We start from the raw sequence: 8,551 nt of genomic DNA, 5'->3' as shown, positions 1-8,551 counted from the left end.
AACAGTTCGTGCTGCATGAGATGGGGCAGCGCTAATCAAAAAAAAAAAATTATCGTTATCGGACATTATCGGCGATAATTTATCGCTTATCGTTATCGCTTAACTTTTTTTTGATTTATCGTTTATCGTTATCGCTTTAGGCATTTTTCGTTTATCGATTATCGTTATCGCTTAACTGAAAAATGAGTTATCGCGCCCAACACTGTAAATGAGCAACTACTCACAACGAGTTCTCCTGCTCTTGACCGACTAAACGTCAGCAAAAAACACTCATCAAGAACAGAACCTTATCAAAGAGGAAGTTGCAGTCAAGCTTTATGCTCAGAAGAAAACCCTTCATCCCGTCATCATAGCTGGGATACCAACTATGAGTGACGTTGTCAACATGCACACTATAAAAATGATTCCTAAAAGAAAAGCATGATTTGACTTTACCAATTCATAATTTTTATACTGTATAATTATATTGTTGAATAATTCTAACGTTTATGGCAACGTAACTGCAATGAATTATGGAAAGCTTCAAAGTTATTTTAGTCTATATTTGCATTTTTACAGACTATTTTTGGTTCCTTTGTTTGGTTGGCTAGTGATACAGTTTAGTTTCTTTGTAATTAACTATTTCAAGCTCTTTTGATTTTCGTCTCTACATTTGATTTTCGTCCCTGGTAATTCTTCCGTAAAGTCAGACCAGCAATTTGTCTTACTCATTGCTGCCATCTTCAAACAGTAATATCGTCTCATCGTTAGTTCGCGTGAGTGCGCTCTATAACTCAGCTCCTTGGATTGGAAAGACACAATTCCACAAATGTTTGAAGTTTTTATTTTCTATTAGCTGGTTGTTGCTGATAAAGGAACAAAACGCCAATTGACTAATTTACAATTATTTTCATTTTTAATTTTTAAATTCCAATTATTTTACGTGTGCTTAGTTAGCTTCAGTCTTTTTTTAATAAATACAATAGATTGAGTTTCGCTTTTAATAGTAAGCTAGGCGGTGATGGTTGGTTATTTCACAAGTGTAGATACAAACGACCTGTGTTAACCTGATGCTGCAAGTTCGGTGTGGTAGTAAAGGTTTCTAACTATAGCTTTCGAAACACAGTTACCCAGTCATGTGCAATGAGTTATTAAAATACTTCGTTGCCTAAAACAGATGACAAATAGGCCTAACAACGTGATGGGTTGCAAAAAATTATTTCAACAGAATTAATGATAAAACAAACACCAAAATAATTTCAAAAATTTTTGACGTGATTACATACGGGAGGCTACTTTCACCAGAAAGAATAATTAATTCACTACGCTTAATTGTGATCAGATAACACTAAAGACAGACGTAGTTTAAATTATCTTAGAAGGCAGTTGGCTGAGGCTGTAACAACCCATCTTTAACCTGTCCCTCTCACTCATCAGAAATTGTGTGATGTCGGAAGAGTGACTGCAACAGGGCATCTTTAATCGTTCCTCTCCCTCGCCTCACTCGCCATGGCATGGTGAGATTGCAGTGTTCGCAAGAGTAAGTCTTGCTTTTCCCTGGTAGGTACAATCTGTGTTACCATGGCATGTCAGTATGGTTGGCATGCTGGGTGTTTGGATGTGTCAACGGCTCCCGAAGCGGATGCACTAATGATGAGTTGAGTCAGATAACAAATTCCATTTTGTATGAAGCAAAAATGTAAACCCGCAAGGTGTCACCCTCGGGTAACAACCTTGAGCTCCGACTAGGCAAATGTGATATATTTGCAACCTTGGTTGAGACTATTTACTTCAGTGTAATTGCAGTTGTTTTCATAATTTAAAAACACAAATTGACCAAACTAAATTATTATTAATGTACAAATCTTGTGTTGTACATCAGTCATCACATCATTCGTTGGACGCTCATTGGCAAAGTTAGTTTAAGCGACAAACAAACTTATCAAATATTCTGTTTCTAGGTTTGTCAAGTCATATATTCAGTTGTTGTTGCATTTTTACACATATACATCATTGCCCACTTCTCCAGCACAAGACGTTAATTAAACAAAACAAAACGGAAGTCATGTGAAATGAGATTGCTTTGCATAGACACAAATAAACACTGCAGCATATCAACCTTAATTGACCAATATAGTTGCTGTCAACTTTCTGATAAATTTTAAGCCACACAAAGTTGACAATTGCGCATCAATTTGCGTAAATGTTATATAAAAACTTATTGACTACAAATAAGAAAAAATTGAACACGCACTTAAATGAAAAAAAGATTTATCACCGTAACACACCATGCGCATTGTCATATATTTTACTTCCCAAACGTAGATACAAACGACCTGATTTAGCCTGATGCTGAGGGTTTGCTGTGGTAGTAGCGGTCTGCACTAGCTTTCGGAACACAGTTTCCTAGCCATGTCTTATGACGAATGCCATTTGTCATAGCTAGGGCCGTTGAGAGGATATTTCAGGCTCTGTACCAATGACATCTTTAAGTCCCAAATCAAGGTATTTATAAGAAAAACGCACTGCAGTTAAAGAATACTCTGTGGTTTCATTATGTTTCCAGGCCCCTTGAAAAGGTTCCGGGTACTTAAAATTATCCCGGGCCCGGGTCCAAAAGTACCCTCTGGACCCCTCTGGCATTGTTACTGGTCATAACACACGACTTTTATTAATATTTTGACAATTTTTACACTTCTGCCCTTTTTAGAAAGTTTTAATCATGACGCTGTGATAGTTAATTTGAACCCAACTGCTTTTTGCGTTAATTTACATTCGAGACATTTCTCGAGAGCAGTGGTAATCTTTTGAAAAAGTTTCTGCTACGGGTATAGGCTGTTTATGGGACGACCTAAAACCGTTAACCGCCCCCTTGTACCTCTTCGCGAGGGGCGGAGTGTATATACAATCAATGAAATAAATAAATAAACAACCTAATAAAATAAATTAAGACAAACAACAAAGGGGATTGACTGTTAACATGGTCACCAATGGGACAGCATTTCCAAACGTTTCTCGTCTATCATTTTTATACCACTTGCTGAGCATGTGGCCACACTTCTAATTTGCAGAACCAAGTCAAAACTACAGTAAACTATAATAAGTTGTTCAGCAGCTATAACTTTACAGTTACTTTTGCAATTCTTCATTATGATTAATGAAATAAGTTGTTACTTGAAAATATGAAAATAAGATTCAAAACCAACCATGTATGAAACGATTGAAAAGGGTTTTAACTACAAAACAAACAACAAAAAATATAACAAATATAATTAAACATAGAAAAACAATTCAAAACACCTTTTTTAACATTCCTAGGCAAAACAGATAAAAAAGCAAGAGATATCTATAAACATGATTTTAAGCCTCGCAGAACAACACTTCGATATGTTTTAAGGCTAAATGCAAACTATAATAAGCAAAGCGGAATATTATTACAGTATTTTTATTATTAATTATTTTTATTTAATTAATATTATGTCAGAAATTATTTTTCCAGGGTAATCTGAATTTCATTGAAGTCATCACTCAATGCAGCATCTGAATTAGCAAAACTAAATTTTTCAAGTTTTTGGTAAAACACAACCAACTTTTTGGCTACAGAAGACAGACATTGCATCTGTGAGAAGCTACTGCAACCTTGATAATTCAACAGGTGATATACTCCAACCGAAGGTATGGTTTGTCATTAAATTCGATGACATACAATCGAAGAAATCTTGCTTTAATTGGAGGTTCGAAAAAATTTTTAGCGATTGCATCTGCATCTCCATGTCTAGGGAATACCTGTAAAGTAAAACACAATTTTTTTTGGCGAAATATCTTAATGTTGTGCCTGTGTGTTTTTATATAGCGCTGCATCCATCGCAGACATATGTTGCTCTTAGCACTTTACAGAATAGACAGTGTCAGCCTTAGCCACAGGAAAAAAAGCATTTTGGGATTGCGAACAAAATTTGCCCCAATTTTGTCTTTGCAAATATATTTTCACAAATAACTGGACATTTTTTGCCCAAAATTGAGGCATTTGTTGTAGCGGGAGAGCGACTCGTACGCCCATGTTGTGAACGCAGCAGCATATACCTTTACCATGAATCATTTCTTTCAATGTCGTGCTACTAACTAACAACATGGTTATATGAACTGACAAGGTGCCGAACTCAAGTGTACCAACTCAGAAACTGGCATGCTACTCATCGTGTGTTCATTCTTTCGGAAATGTTTGTAAATATGAATAAACTTTTGTTAAAAGACAAATCAGAATGATCAGCTTAAGTGCCTATCTCAATTATTTTCTGATTGCCACTCACAGCAGAATCATTTCCAAGGATGCATGAATGATAAAAACCGAATATTGTTTTTTTTTTTATAAAGTCGGAAATCGAATGGGCAGAAGTATGTAAAGTTTGCATGGTCAAGTTTGATGGAGTCACAGGTTTAAAAAGTACTCGAAATAATTGTAACCATTTACTTCAAACGTTTAGCAATAATAATTGTAATCTCAATTGATTACTTTAAAGGGATACTAAAGGAAAAACCTTACTTGGCGATTTTCCACGTTCTTTGTGTTTAACTTGCTACCATAAAACGATTTTCAATAAAATTTTGCCCCATTGCGGTCTGATCAGCATTCCTCGCGTACTTTTGTCAGAGCTTTCAAAACCAGAATGGGCCTGAGCAGCGAAGCGTGCGACTGTACAGTCTACGTCACAAAAGACGAGCAATCAGCTGATCACGCAACAGTTGTTAACAACAGTTGTTTTAACAACTGTTGTTTTAACAACAGTTAACAACAGTTTTAGTTACAGGCAAGGGAATATAGGCATTTCGTTTGCGTGGTTTCGATTCCCACTTTCTGTTAATACTCTTTTTTCTTCTGCAACTGAACTGAGTGCAAGAAGGATCTTAATGACTGTAATCAATTGAGTTTATAAGGAAAATTGCCCTACCTTTCTTAACCAATGTGCCGCGGCGCAATGGTGGTAACTGGTTCGCACGGAAAACTGTCCTACGTTAAAGTGCCTACTGTCTTGCAGCCTGTACGTCACAATCTATGTGACGAATCACTTCCTAACTTACAAAACTCATTGTATTTTCATTAAAAATTGTTTAATGCTGAACCAAATCTCTGAAAAAGTTGCCAGCTTGTCAACAACGGATTTATGACTGTAACAATACATTTAGTGAAGATACATTTTGGTTTCAGCGCGTACAAAGACAAAGCTTTCATCGCTTTCACGGAGAGGCAGTGCATTTCAACTTTTATTCGTAGTCATGTCTTCAGTTTGTTTATGACAATAAGCTTTTCTCTAAGTTAGTAGTTTTCTTGTGTTGTAGAATCTGGAACGCTGCAACTGTTCTCCATTTAGCGACATCTTGTAAATATAATAATTCAAGCACCGCAGTCCGCAACAATAAGCGAGAACTTTACTCTGTCAATCTCGGTGACTGGGCCTGGGACCAATGGTTGATCTAAGGATAGAATTGTCCATCGTGAAACACATAAAAGTGATTTTTTTTCGGGGTGCTAGGTCGGACTATTTCCGCAAATTTCGCATTCACAAAAACGCGTAGTCATGCGCAGTTTGCGCACAAGTAAAAACGACCACTTTAACATGTTCTACGGTGAAACCAAGACCAAAAAAACTGTTTGTAGCAGTCTTGCAAATTTTTTGGCACATGATGATGAAATGCCATGAAAGAAAATGACGTCAATAGCCTACAAAACTAAGGCAATTTCAAGAGAGATGTAATTTTTAGAGTAACGAAGTTTTGGATAGAAATTTCAATTTTTTTTACCCGAGGTCTTAGAATATGCCATAGTATCCTAAAATCAGGGCTAACGTTGGATGCCAAAAAAACCTCCCCCTCCTTATTAGCAGTTAAAAAATCACACACAATCACTTTCAATCGTTACTGTTATTCAAATCAAATGGCTTGTACTCAGCAGCGAGCCATGTACTGAGCGAGCCTAAATATAGGCTTAAAAATACAATTACGTCATCATGAACTAAATTCGTATGTTATGTAATAACTGTTTACAATATTGTCTGGGTAGCAGTGTCAATTCAATTCAATTCAATTTATTTTTCTTTGTAGGAAAACAACACCAATGATAAAGTTACAAATAGTGAACGGGAACAAAACCAACAAAAGGAAAAGGTGGCAAAACTACAAAAGTTTAAAACGTGCATGCGATGCAAATTTAAATTACGTACACGAAAGTAAATTAAGCACGGGTTTAAAGTAGATGAATTAGTTGGAAGAACCAGTTGGGTCTACATACCTAAAGCAACTGGAGGTGTGCCAGTTGATGAAACCATGCGGGGACGACTGAACCTTACAACCAACATAAAAAAGAAAAATTAACAACACGAGCATTTAAGAATAAACAATGAACATACGGCATATTATTAGGCTACATATTAAACATATTATTTACATATTAAACATATTATTTACATATTAAACATATTATTTATTAGTTCACTATTTGATTTAGTTCGCTCTGCTTTGCGTTTTTGCTTGGCATTGAGCACTTTTTGTAGTATTAATAGTTTTCATTGTTTTAAACATATTATTTACATATTAAACATATTACATATACAAAATACTATGTACACTTTGTACAGTGCATCGTTTTAAGTAAAATGGAGTGTTCGCAGCAACGACAGTGGTGTGATGTTGAATAGGAATTGATAACTGATGGGTACAGGAATTTAGATTAATTAACTTATTGTTTGAGCATGATATTAAACTGATGATCATGAATGATCATCATCATCATCGTTACGATTCTTCCTCGTATTGAGGATTGGATACAATGCACCATTGTTTTCGATCATGAGCTGTTTGTACTACACTTTTGTAATTTAATTTTGTCTATTTGGAGATGTTTGTTGTCCAAATCATTCTTGGCCTGCCTTTGTTTCTTTTACTGTTTATCTTCCATTCTATTAATTATCTCTGTAGTGAGTTTTGCCTTATTGTGTGTCCGAAATACTTCATTTTTCTTCTTTTAACTATTTGTAAGAGATTTTGCTTGAATTGAATTTGGATAATACTTCTTCGTTAGTGATCTTTCGTTTCCATGAAATCTTAAATAGGCCTATTCGCCTGTAGGCCTATGTCCAGAGCTCGAAGACATCGCTTCGTTTCTCCATTTTTTGTGATACTGTCCAAAGTTTTAGAATTGTATAAAATAGTTGACCAGATATAGCATTTTAATATCCTTTGACGAACTGCTAAATTTAAACTTGGACATGACTTGGATTGATTAAAACATTTTTCATTTTTCCAAATGCAGTTCTTGCAATTTCTAACCGCCTTAGAATTTCATGGTCACACCTCTCATCTTCAGTTATTGAATGTCCAAGATAAGAAAAATATTTTAGTTTTTTTATATTTTCATCGTTAATTATAATTTGGCGTGTCTGGTGATTTTGAGATTATCATTGATTTGATCTTTTTAAAGTTAATCTATATATTAAATTCGTTATCAATAGAGTTAACATTGTCAATTTTTTTTTTGAAGATCTTCTTGCGATTCAGCTAACAAATCAGTATCATCACCATAGCGTAAATTTGTTATGTTCAAACCGCCAATTTTTATCCCTTTCATATCATCAATGTATCGAAAAATCATTTCTGTATATAAATTAAAAAGACATGGAGAAAGTACACATAGCCTTCACAGTTCACAGATATGGATCAGCGCATGGAATTGCATGCGTACCTGCCTATAAACATTGTGATGATAAACACGCAAAACCGACTTCCGTTTTATTTACAATCTATTAAAGAAAAATCAGTTGAATTGAATTAGAAGTCATAAAAACATGACTCAGATGATGGGGTGTAAACCGTTTACTTTATTGTAAAGCGCAGTCAAAATGTTTGAGTTCTAACAGTAACATAGTCATTCAAACGTCGTCTCCTACATGGTCTAGTGGTTAGGATTCCTGGCTTTCACCCAGGCGGCCCGGGTTCGATTCCCGGTGTAGGAACATTTTTTTATTTCTATTTTCCTCCACACGCAAGGAGAATATTAATTTGACGTCATACCATTTTTAAATAATGATTTGATTTTTGTTTTTAACAGCATAATTGTTGTTTATGTTACAAGTGCAGATACAAACGATTTGTTTTATTAGCCTGATACATTTTTAAGTCTGTGACAATAAAAAAGTCCAAAGCAGACAATACATTGTTGAAATGTTCATTGCATCACGCACTGCAGTCTGCACAACAAACAGAGGGTTGCTACAGCAGTGAAGTTTCTGCTTACAATACATTGTTGAAAATTCATTCCATCTTGCGACCGGAAGATTTCGGGCGAAGCGGGTGGACCTCGCGGCATAGCATCTTTTCACAAATTGGAACTAGGGGGGCAAATTTTCATAAAAGGGCACTTTTAGCGCGCGAGTTATGTTAAAAAGGGCACTTTTCGCGCATAAATGATGGGGAAAAGGGCATTTTTTTTCTCCAGCGTGAACATGTAAGCTTAAAAATGTAGATATCTCAGGCAAATGGTGGGTAAAAATGTATATTATATCATACCTAGACTAAACTT

The 8,551-nt window shown here is 35.4% G+C and overlaps 2 non-coding genes across 2 annotated transcripts; one reads left to right on the top strand and one right to left on the bottom strand.

The window, feature by feature from the left end:
• Positions 1 to 215: 215 nt before the first annotated feature.
• Positions 216 to 423, bottom strand: LOC145786019 (small nucleolar RNA U3). Its single transcript, XR_014291248.1, has one exon. It is a non-coding gene; the product is annotated as a small nucleolar RNA U3 (small nucleolar RNA).
• A 7,490-nt stretch (positions 424 to 7,913) lies between these two features.
• Trnae-uuc (transfer RNA glutamic acid (anticodon UUC)) lies at positions 7,914 to 7,985 on the top strand. The gene has a single exon. It is a non-coding gene; the product is annotated as a tRNA-Glu (tRNA).
• Positions 7,986 to 8,551: the final 566 nt, after the last annotated feature.

This window comes from Aplidium turbinatum, chromosome 16 (genome assembly GCF_918807975.1).
Source record: "Aplidium turbinatum chromosome 16, kaAplTurb1.1, whole genome shotgun sequence".
Classification (NCBI taxonomy): domain Eukaryota; kingdom Metazoa; phylum Chordata; class Ascidiacea; order Aplousobranchia; family Polyclinidae; genus Aplidium; species Aplidium turbinatum.
Note: the sequence above shows the minus strand (reverse complement) of the source record. Positions and strands in the feature narration are given on the sequence as shown.